The 12,379-nt window shown below is 39.4% G+C and overlaps 1 protein-coding gene across 2 annotated transcripts in view; it reads left to right on the forward strand.

The window, feature by feature from the left end:
* ARHGAP6 (Rho GTPase activating protein 6) overlaps positions 1 to 12,379 on the forward strand; it is a 462,552-nt gene that overhangs the window by 200,608 nt on the left and 249,565 nt on the right. The gene's annotated exons all lie outside the window — the stretch shown is intronic.

Raw genomic sequence — 12,379 nt, forward strand, 5'->3', positions numbered from 1 at the left:
GCTGTGTTCGCGGCCAGGGGCTGAACCTTGCTACAGCCTCTCTGATCAAGGCTGAGAAATGGGGCTCCTGGGGCTGGGCCAGGTTGGCCCACTCTGCCTTTGGTCAGATATGCTGCAAGAACGGGAATAGAGTGGGGTGGAAGGTAGGGCCGCTTCGTGATCCAAGCGTTTGTCGAGTGGACTTGCAGGAAAAATGCTGCCCAGTGCTTTGGGGTGCAGCCGGTTTCCTTCTTAGAAAGAGGGTGTGCATTTCCCTTTGAATCTGTAGCGGGACAGAATGTTGCATATTGTCTGATTAACACAAGAGGATGCCAGGAGGTCTTCTGTTGGTGGCCTCTCTTCTCCCTGTAGTCTCAAATAGTCCATAAATATTTATTGGGGACCTACTGTGTTCCATGCATTGCGCTGTGCACTGGGGTCCCGCAGGACACAACAGACCAAAACCTTATGGGATTTGCTTCCTTTAAGGAAGGAGTCAAGATTTTGAGGTTAATGACTGATCGACCAAATCCAGATTCTAGATTGTTTATTTGAGAGAGAGAGAGAGAGAGAGAGAGAGATAGAGAGAGAGAGGGAGAGGGAGAGAGAGAGAGAGAAAAGAAGAAGAAAGAAGAAGAAGAAAGAAGAAGAAGAAGAAAAGAGAAAGAACACAGGAAAAAAAAGTGTTTCTGAGGAATTAGTGCTGAAAATTCTGAATGCCACCTCCAGGAAGCGAGTAGGTAGCAGTGCTAGCTCATTACAATCTTTGGGCATTTGTTTTCCAGTTGTAAGATGTGTCACTTTCAGACCAGGCATTGCTGTTGGTATGTCATCTGCTACTTTACTGAGTTTTCCTTGACATGATTTTCACTGTTGAGAATGGATATGCTAAATGCCAAGTTTAAAATCCCAAGAGAAGTATGCAGAAAGTTAAGAATCATCAATACTTAAAGCAAAGACAGTTGTCTGTCTGTAATTCATGTATTCCAAAATGAACTCTCCACATGAAAAAATATTTTTCAAGAGAGGAGTTGAGCTGGCCAGGGGTGGTAGGTATAGTGGTTCCGGAGCTGCCCTAGCTGGTGTCTAGTGCTGCTGGCCAGGTCCTGGATCAGCTGGAACAGCGGGGGTGGGGGTGGGCATCAGGCTAATCAGGAATGTCTGTTGGTTCCCTTTGCTGGTCTGGGGAAAAAGAGGGCCCGAATTACAAAATCGTTAAAATCCCTTCCTAGGGGAACATTCTAGGAATCTATAATTGTTCTTTCTCTAGTTTTACCAGAGTTATATGCCTTGAATTGGCAAGTGACGTACTAGTAAGTTATTAATGCTTGTTCAGTTTTTGGAGATGCTAGGGGCTCAGTGATTTGCCTTTTAATATGGTATTAGGGGTAACTCACTTTCTGCAGAGGTTTCTTTGCATAGAAGGATCTGGAGTCCGTGCTCATTATGCCTGATCACCATCTCGCCCCACCACCTTTTCCAGATTTTGTATCGTGGGCTGGTGCCCTTTAATTTGTAACATAATCTTTCTACCATTTTTAAGATACAGATGAAAGGTGAAATCTGACTACTTAATTTGAAAAAGTAGAATTTTTCTATTCATACTATGAATGATTATTGCCTCAATTGTGTAAATAAATCCAGTGCATCACAAAACAATTTAAGAATTATTTTCATTCAGGTGTTTTATTCTCCTAGAAGCATAAACTTAGAGACAAGTTGATGCTAATGTCTCCTCTTGTGCTCTGAAAATTTGCTGATGAAATAGCCCTTTATTTTAGCATGGATCACCACCTACATATTTTCTGAGTTGAGATTATAAAAAGGAAGATTACAGAGGGAACATGTTGGCTTGCAGGCTAAAAGAAATCACCTGGATGCTCTGAAGTTTCTTCTGCATACTTTAGAATGATAAGCAACAGCATTCAGCAGCTCTGTATCAGTCACAAGTCAAAAGAATGTTCTATATTAAGTGTGACCCATTGCTTTTCACATGAACATAATCCTTTATGATGTAATATGTATTCTAACAATGTACTCTTCTCTGCTCCCCCTATGTTGGTTTAGGTTGTTTCAAAAGCTTGCTTTGCCTTTTAGCACAAACATTCCACTTAGTTCTTTGCTCAACATGGCTTTGCTCCTGGGGCCTTGGAGGCTTTTTTTCCCTTTATGTCTGTGTCCTCCTGGAAAAGAGTGACCCTTCATGTTTCCTTAGTGCCTTTTGCTCCTCTAAAATGTAATGGGGGGCAAATATTTAATCTTCTTTCTTTACTGCTTTTTTTCATTTGTCCAAGAGGTGACTGTGTATAAGAACGCAGTGGCTTTTACTTTATTCATTCATCAAACATTTGTTGAATGCCTACTGTGTGGCACCTATTTGGTCAATTTTCCAAAGAGATGAGTAAATAGTGAAAATGTTAAGAGTTGCTATGAACTGTTCACTCATCTTTTTAAATGGTTATAATGGCCACAAATGAATCTTGCATTTATATAATCAGTTACACTCTAAAGTATAGCACAACTGTCCTGTTTTATCATAACAAAAATGTGTGTTAACACTAATGTTCTCCTTACAACCTTTCTTCCCATGGTTTTCCCACATTCAGTTTATGGTAACTCCATCCCTCCAGCTGGGTATCATCCTTGACAGCCTTTTAGTGTCTTGATCATATTTGCATTTGGAACAGCCTGCTCTGGTCCCATGATGGAGTCAAGGGTGAGGAGGAGCCAGAGTACATCCTGACATCTGGGCTAGGGAGAGATAATAGAAGATGACCTACACTAGGATGGCAGCTGGGCTGGAGGTTGAGAGCAGTCAGCATTTTTGAAAGATGTTGAGATCATTAGACCAGCCAGACTTCATTTAGATGGGCTGCAGAGGTGCTAGAGTGTGAGGGCCAAGGATGAAATACATACATCAATGATTTCCTGGCAGCAGTTCGAGAGAAACTACAGATTATAATATTTCTTTTATCTTTATTGTCTTATGCAAGTTGCAAAGTGTTTGGACATAGTTTGTGTCAGCTTTGGCCTCACATTCTACTGGTGGGTTAGACAAGTTTTCTATTTCATGGCTGAAGAAATATAAGCTTAGAGTAGTAGAGTTCAAGGTGGCACAGGTGACAGAATGGAAAGCTTTATTCAGGTGTCCTGACCACACAGAGTTTGACTGCCTCCTTAGATAACTGAAATAGATGAGCTGAGTTATCCTTCTACGCCCCCTTTTGTCACCATAATAAATGAACAATCAAATTTTGTACCTTCAGTGCCTTACTGTGACCATCCATATTGTTGAATTGCATGGCCAAATAGCTCTTTAATTGGACTGGTGTAGACAAAAGTCAAATTTAAAAATATCCATTAAGTTCAGTGCCACGTTTTTATGTCTTTCGCAGGTTTTCTCGGCTTAAGCAAAAGGAACGTTTTGGGCAGGATAGTTCTTATTGGTGGGAACTGTCCTGTGTAGTACAGTATGTTTAGTACTATTGTTGGCCTCTACCCACTAGATGCCAGTAGCATAGTGTCCCCCTATCCCCTAGATGTGACAAACAAAATTGTGTCCATACACTTTTGAATGTCCCCTGGGGGAAACCACCCCTACTTGAGACTCATAGGTCTATTAGATTTTCATGCATGTTTTTAAGATGTTACAATTGCTGTGGAATAAGATCTGAAAAGAGAAGATATGGTAAATGTTATGAGTACTATGTACACTATTCAATGAACATGCAGAACGTCAGAGAGAGAGGCCAACACCAAGGTTTAATGACAGCCTCATACACAGCACAAGTGCTGGGGGTAGAATAATGACTCATTCCATTTTCAGTGATCACAACTTTAACAATATTCTCCTGCTTCTGGTGACCCCTAAAATTCTGGTCATTTGACCTGGGTTAAAGATTACATTAACCTACCTTCCCCAACAGTCTTCATATGCTTTGTTCTGTTGACTGCAAACAAAATATTACAAACTGTAATTGTCTGCCAAGGTCATGTAACATATGTTGAATTTCATGACAACACATCCAACTAAATATGGCAGCTCTTTCAGTAGAATTACTACACTGAGCATTAGTTTTAGAACAAATTATCAGAGGACCATTGGAGCAGCTTATGAATACTATTAAACTGAGCAATTCCCTGGAAGAACACACTTATTTTCACCTCTGTTCTGTGGAAGGGGAACAATATGAAAGTTTCATGATGCCTCTGGCAAGGATAAATCTATGGGTGGGTGATGGGTGTTCTCTTCACTGAGGTGTAGTAAAAAAGCAGGGGGCTTAGATTGATTTTGCGCTGGTCTCTGTGGAGTCCAGCTGTCAAGATTCAGCCATTGTTGTCCCTGGGACCTGTCTATTTCTGTGCTCCTCTGTTGCTGACCTCACTTCCTGTTTGGTGCAGTCTCTCCACCATCTGCTTAACCACAGCCTTGTCATTAAATGCTGATTGTTCCCCTGCTCTACTTAAACCCTCCCTAAGGAACCCATCAGAAGGACTGAGTTGCTTACCATTAAAGGGAGCCTCTCTTCTCTCCAAACAGGTTTTAATATACATGTTTACAAATTTGTTCTCTATGAACATTGGATTTCCAAAGACTTTGAAGTCATTAAGTGCACTTAATAATTCAGTGGTATTGACTACTAGATATTTTTTTGGTAATTCTGAAGACAGCAAGAACTGGGCACTGTTGTAGGGCTGAGCTGATATGAATCAGTTGTCATCCATCAACACTGCCAGTGTAGACATCTTAGGAAATTTAGGAGCATGGCCTGGAAGTCACTTTTATACTGTTTCCATTGTTTGTCTCCTCATAAAAGCAAGAATTTTGCAAGTTACAAATAAATAACTTATTTACTTATTAAATCCCCTTAATATTAACTAATGTTAATTAAGGATTATGTTAACATTAGCTATTAATATAAGAAATTAACATTAACTAATATTAATTATAATGAAATCTCCTTAGTTAACACCTCTATTAATCATAGATACCTTTTCTACTCCCCACCTCCCAACATACTTCTTTTCTGCCATACTCAGAGGTTTTCCTAGATGTGGCCTCTAGTCTGAACCCCATCATCTTAGGAAGCCACATCTACCATCCTTCAAAAACACTTCTTAAGCACCACTGTTAACTGATAAATAATCAGATTCCTGCTGGGTTTTGTGTACCAGAGATATCTGCCAATCACAGAAAAACAAATTCTTCACTTTGCATTTTCTTCCTGGTAATAATCTTGTATCATTTACTTTTCCTGTTCCCCACACTGTGATGACCTCATTGCACTTGAGTCTCAACTTGGTTTGTGATATTATTGTGCTGTCATATGCAGTCCCACTGGGTTTTTGATTCCTCATATGCCCCTCACCTGAAACAATCTCAGCCTCTCCTGTCTCAGTAAATGGTTGGTTACTTGGTAAGTTGTCAAGCCAGAACACCTAGAGATCATCTTGGATTTCTCCTTTTCCTGCATTTCCCGCATTGAATCCCTGATCCAGCCCTGCCAGTTCTGTTTTACAGCACTTTCCAAATTCATCCTCTTCTTTGTATCTTCACTGCTGTCACCTAAATACAAACCCTCACATCCATCATCCTCACGAAGGCAGCAAGGTAACCCTATATTATAATCACATGGCCAGTGAGATCTTTTACAAAGAAAATCTAGCCATGACATTTCAATATTTAAAACTCTTAAATGAAAGCACTTATATCTTTATTCATGACCTTGGTCTTCCAAGTCTGCCTGTATGATCCTCCCTGCTTCCTAACACCCTTCCTCGCCTTACCACTGTCCAGTTACATTAGTGCCCTCTCTGTTCCTCATATATGACCAGTTCTTTCGTGTTTTTCAGTGGCAGGCATTTTTGGTGTCCTATAAGTTGCAGAAAAAAATATCACCTTCCCTGACTGCTCTCTCCAAAGTGCTTCTGACTGTACTGAAGTACCATTGATCATATCACACTAGCTGGCGCTTGTGTTGTTTGAATCACTGCTTTGTATTATACAGGGGTGGGCAAAAGTAGGATTACAGTTGTGAGTACAAGAAACAGTTTATTCTTGTATTATTTATTAATTATTATACTTATTATTAGTAGTATTAACCTACTTTTGCCCATCCCTGTATATACATTCATTGTTTGTCTCTCCCTACTGGTGTCTAAACTTACTGATTACAGAGATCCAATTATTCTTGTCCTATCATATCCCCACTGCCTACTGTGTGCTCTGGTACAGGATAAGTACCCAGCAAATATCTATGAGTAGATGAATCTGGCTTCTTGGGTATTGTTACCTAGGTTACACCAGAGGGTTCAAAACTTCACTCATTATTAGTTGATGTTTGGAAAAAAAATATTGGCTTAATGGTTTTACCCAATTTCTACTAAATGAGAATCTCCAAACTGTGAACTTGGAATCAAAACTTTAAAGAAGGTTTTGAGGTGAGTCTGATATTGGCCATATTTGGAAACCACTGATTCATTCGTATGGCAAACCACTTACCATTCAGGAAGCCCCTATAGTCCTGACTGGTGTGGTCAGTAGATTGAGCACTGGCCTGTGAACCAAAGGGTCACCAGTTTGATTCCCAGTCAGGGCTCATGCCTGAGTTTTGGGCTGGGTCCCTGTTAGGTAGGGGGCACAAGAGAGGCAACCACACATTGATGTTTCTCTCCCTCTTTTTCTCCCTCCCTTCCCCTCTCTCTAAAAATAAATAAATAAAATCATTTTAAAAAAGCTCCTATAAAGTCTAAGGTTCAGTGACAAAGTAGATCCAAAGAGTGTTATCCAGTACTTTTCACCTCAGGTGACTCTGAGGTAATGCAGTTCAAGTTTTCAGAGAGGTCTTTTGTTTTATAACATAGTGTTCATTTCAACAGAATTCTGTAAGGATATAAGAAGCATAGCAATGCTTTCTCTGCATACCATGGTCTGGCAATATGTCCCTTCAGCATCCATTTTCTAGGTAATCTAAGCCAGTGGTTCTCAATCAGGAGACACTGGGAAATTTCCACAGGTGTTTCTTGTTCTCACAATTTGTAATGGGTGCTACTGGTATCTGGTAGTTAGAGACCTGAACTGCTGCTCAACACCCCACATTGCACAGCACAGTACAGCCCAACGAAGAACTGCCTGGCCCAAATGTCAGTAGTGCTGGATTCAGAATCCTTGACTTACGTGCATCTCAGTAGACATCAAAATCTTTACTGTTTTTAAAAATCACTTTGAATGGAGTTCTCTAAAATGCTTTATACATATTTCCCTGCTATTTAAAAGAGGAGTTGACAAAATTTGTGTGACTTTTTCCGCATGTGATGCCTAGTTATGAACAGCATGTTTCACACTGTGTGGGGGCGAAGGGTGATTGTGGCCCTTCCAGAATCCTCAGTGCTTTACTTTGAGCTCTTGGACTCTTCACTCTTTAACTCTGATGCCCTTTGAAATTTTGGGCCTATTTCTTAAAAATTTTCTGTCTTCTCTCCTGTGTGAGACTTTAGTTGACTTCTTGATTTATACATGAGTAACAGCCCTGCCTAATTCTCTCTCTTCTGATTCAGCTAGAATACTAGTTTGTTAAAATGTTAGTCCTGGGTCTCAAATTAGTAGTCATAATCTCCAAACTAAGATGTGACGGTTACTCAGAAAGTCTTCCTGTGTGGATGTTGGATCTGCAACTAATTGTGACTGAGAAGCTAGAGTCTGCTTCTGTCCAGAAAACACTTGTTGAGGATCTGCTATGGACTGGCCTACTCTGTGAAAGACACTGAAAGAAAAGCAAAAGAAAGAAGTGGTGATACAGCTCCTTCCAGCTCTTCTCTCTCAATCCCATTGGGTTAAAAATCTCCCAAGAAGCCAGGACAGTAGGTGTGCTGGTGTTCTAACTAGTTTGCCATTGACAAGGATTATGGGGTGCTTTCTTAAGTCCTGGCCACTTCACAGAATGCTAATTAACCACAGCCTGTTTTAGATTGTAAGCTCCAAAATGATGGGGAGTAAATATATATAAAGATCTTAGGTGCTTGCAGAAATTTGAACTAAGATCACCAAAATTTACAAATGAATATAATTAATATCTTTTAATGTATGCTCAGATTTTCTGGTTCTAACCTCATTCTCAAAAATAAGCTTTTCTGAGTTATTTTATTTTTAACTACATTCTGAGTACTTCAAACCTTAAAGGCATGTCAAACACCAGGGGCTCCCACCAATAATTATATATGGTACTGCTTTCATTTTTATTAATTTATTTTTTATTGTTGTTCAAGTACTATTGTCTCCATTTACCTCCCACTACTCCCCCCCACCCCAGCCATCCCCACCTTGCACCATCAATCCTACTCCCCTTTGGTTTTGTCCACGTGTCCTTTATAGTTGTTCCTGAAACCCCTTCCCCCTTTTCCCCGTTATCTCCTCTCACCTCCCCTCTGGTTACTGTCAGATTGTTCTTTATTTCAATTTCCCTTGTTGTATTTTGCTCACTTGTTTGTTTTGTTGATTAGATTCCACTTATAGGTGAGATCATATGGTATTTTTCTTTCAGTGCCTGGCTCATCTCACTTACATAATGCTCTGCAGTTCCATTCATGCTGTCATGAAGGGCAGGAGCTCCTTCTTTCTTTCTGCTACATAGAATTCCATTGTGTAAATGTACCATAGTTTTTTGATCCACTCATTTACTGATGGGCACTTAGGTTGCTTCCAGCACTTGGCTATTGTGAATTGTGCTTCTATGAACATTGGGGTGCATAAGTTCTTTTGGATTGGTGTTTCAGCATTCTTAGGGTACAGTACCAGCAGTGAAATTGCTGGGTCAAAAGGCATAGTACTGCTTTCTTTATTGTCATGGTGACTACTTGGATGTGACTGTGGGATACTTCTCAGTTTGAATAAGTTATACACAAAGTGTAAGATGGATTTTTTCATTCATATATGGCAATTGTTACTAAGGGATGTTTTTTGAAAGATGTCAGGACCCTGTGAAATGAAAACCCATTAGAATTTTCTCCCCTTCTCTTTGGTTATTTGGCCCATTCTTAGAACTCTTCTAACTTTAAAATTTTTATGGCAAAGTTTCAGTGTTTGGAGTCTTGGCTAAATTAGATTTCTGTGATGAAGTTTTCAAATGATTTGACATTGTGACTCGAGGAAATGTGCCATGAAAATAGCAAAAAACTTTAAGATGAATAAACTTTAAAAAGATTTTTTAAATGACTCCTTTTTGCAGCTGAGTGAAATATCTGGTAAAGAAATGTTCAAGTCAGTTCAAGTTAAATAAAGAGGCTAAAAGCATCTTGCCCCACGGGGAGTACCTCTTCTTTGCATTTGCTGAGCTTCCCTGAGCCAGGTGGATACCACTCTACATGGGCAGAACCCCCTGGTGTTTCTCTGAATCCACAGAGTAGTAATAGTTTAGCAAGAAAATGGAATGTTGAGTTTGCTGGAAGAGTTTAAAAATGGTAACACATAGTATTATTTTGTAAGTATTTATGCACATGACCTTAACAGTCCCATTATGATGTTACTTTGAAGGTATAAACAAACTGTGTAACATAGTCTTAACTCTGATCTCAAAAGATAAGTCATTCTTCCATCTTAGCTACTGTCTCACAGAGGAGGGCTTTGTATCCTTCAAGATCGTAGCAGCAAACAGGCTGACACACTCAAAAGGAATTAACCTAAGGAATGAACTATTACTAGTGTGTCAGTAGGTTTAAGGAAACCAACAAGGGGCAGCGAAGCACCTAGTGATTATTAGTAGGGGGGAAACTGTTACCATGAGGACACAGGGAGGGACCAGGATACCAGAACTTGGTGACTTTCAACCTCAAATAGAAGAGACCTTGGAAGTGTAACCCAGACTGCAGAAAGGGCAAAATGTGGAGAAGGAGGGATGGAGTGGGAGGATAAATACTCTGACCTCTTCATCTTGCTTTCTTACCAAACCCAACCAATCCATTGAGATGTTGTCCATTGAGATCAGTCTTGCAACACTTAGGTCAGTACAGAAAAGGCAAGACATTTTTGTTTGGTTGGTCACAGAGGGGGAGAGAGTTGGCAAATAGAATATATTATCACATGCATGTTCAATCTTGTTTGGGGTTCACTTGCATTATGAAAGACTCTAAATTCCTAAGTATATGGAAGACTCCCAACTTTCTTGGAATGCCTCTTTCCTCTTCCCTGTAGGTAATTATAGTTACCACATTTGAGCTACTAATGTGCCATGCCTAATCCATTCATATGTGATGTACATGTCTAAGAATATTCACATTACAAGCCTATTAAAGTACTTACTGTTTACTTATTATACAAGGATATATTTTACATACATATTATAATTAATTTAATATTAAGAAGCTCCACACTTAATCAGAAATGTTTTGGTCTAAATGTATTAATATAAATTCAAAATATAATAGATTTTTTTCTCCTTCAAGCCCATTAGGGTAGTGTAATCTAATTTATTTTCCAAATAGTAAAAAAGGAATAATTGGTTTACCTCTTTTTCTGGTTCATGGTTAAAGAGCTTTAACCTTTAAAGTTACATATCAACTGAAATGGGTTAACCTGTGTTTTAATGAAAAGTGATTCTTATTTGTCTCTGGTTAAGGAGTTGGTTAAGAAGTGGTTGGAACTGAGGACTGCAGTTTAACCACTGTGGGCTCCAGCTAACTTAGCAAAGAGAAAACTTCCTTTTCAACCTTGACTGCAGAAAATGCCTCTTGTTTGAGTTAGTTCCTCCTTGAAGGCCCTGTGCTTTCATAATAACCATCTTATCTGTAATTACTCCTTTAAAGACCATAGTTACTACAGAACTGAAAAATCCAAAGGGTCAGAGGCCAGAACCAGGGATATTGTCTGAACTCTATACCTTGTGCCTAATGCTTAGTCTGTTTTTTAATGTCAGCATAATTAATGATTTATGAATAATTAATGATTGCTGAGTTACAGCTCTTAGAAATATTTGGGCTGACTCACAGTAATAATAATGGTAGCCAATGTTTATGGAATGCTTTCCATGAGCCCTAGACATTCTACATGTATTATCTCATTTAATTCTTAAAAACATCCTGTAAGGTAGGTCCTATTATGATTCCCATCTAAAAGATGAAGAACCCAAGGCACTGAATCTAAGCTTGTTTCAGGGTCACACATCTACTAAGTAGTGGTACTGAGACTCAGATCCTTGTCTATTTGACTCCCGCGTCTCAATGCTTGAACCATTGCACAATGGCTGCCTGTTAAAAATGGCATTGGGTTGAGATGATACTTCTGAGATGACACTTTAAAAAACTTTTTATTTTTAATAATTGTAAACTCATAGGAAGTTGCAAAAAGCAGTACCAAGATTCCTGGGTACCCTTTACGCAGCTTCTGTTGATGGTAGCATCTTATGTAACTACAGCACAATATCAGACCTGGAAAATTGACATTGGTACAATGGCATTAACTTGAGTAGAAGCAGACTTTGTTCACTCACCAGTTTTTTACATGCAGTCCTGTGTGTGTGTGAGAGAGTTTTAATTCCATGTAACTTTATCACATGTATAGATCAGCATATCCACCACTATATTCAAGATACAGAACTGTTCCAGAACTCCCTCATACCGCTCTTTGTAGTCACACCCATACTACTTCCTACATCTATGTCTAATCCTGACAACTACTGACCTATTCTTCATAAAATGACACCTTTTAAATTACTCCTCCTGTCCTTCCTACACAGTAGGAACATTCCTGTCTTCATTGATCATTTATGCCAAAAAGGTCCAGAAATGTAACAGAAGAATTGATAATAAGATCAGAGAGGGTTTTGGTGTTCTCGTTGTTAGTAACATATACAACCACAAATAAAGGACATCCTGTTTGGTATTTTTAGCTGAGTGTTGTGGTAATTTTGTAATGCCAACTCTTGTGTTTTCTCTAGCAAAGTGCTTTTGATTGAAACACCACGGAGTTTAGCTCCTGCATGACTGCTCCATGCTCCCTCTTTGCATGGCTGTTCTCATGAAACATCCATTTCAGGAATGACAACTGCGTGGCTGAACTTGCGGCAGCCTGGAAAAGGTACATGAGAGTTGGCAGTCTGCCCTCCAAAAGTATTTGTGAACAAGGATAAACACAAGCTGCTCATGTATTTGTGCTAGCCACAACCCAGTTATGCTCTGGACAACCCAAGGGTCATGTAAACCCTGGTATTCATGGTACACATGCATTTTTATTCATTCATCTGAAAGGGAGTGGCAGTTCATAGATCCCTTTGGGGAAAACTTTGGACCTTATCAAGATTAGGTGGTTCAAAAAAACCCCTAATAGCTGTTTTTATTCAGGATGACTGCAAAGTGAAACCTTATCATTGGGACACAGTTATAAAGACTTCCTGCATTTATTTGGTTCCCA

This window comes from Phyllostomus hastatus, unplaced genomic scaffold, assembly GCF_019186645.2.
Source record: "Phyllostomus hastatus isolate PE091 unplaced genomic scaffold, TTU_PhHast_1.1 phas_scaffold_12, whole genome shotgun sequence".
Taxonomy (NCBI): domain Eukaryota; kingdom Metazoa; phylum Chordata; class Mammalia; order Chiroptera; family Phyllostomidae; genus Phyllostomus; species Phyllostomus hastatus.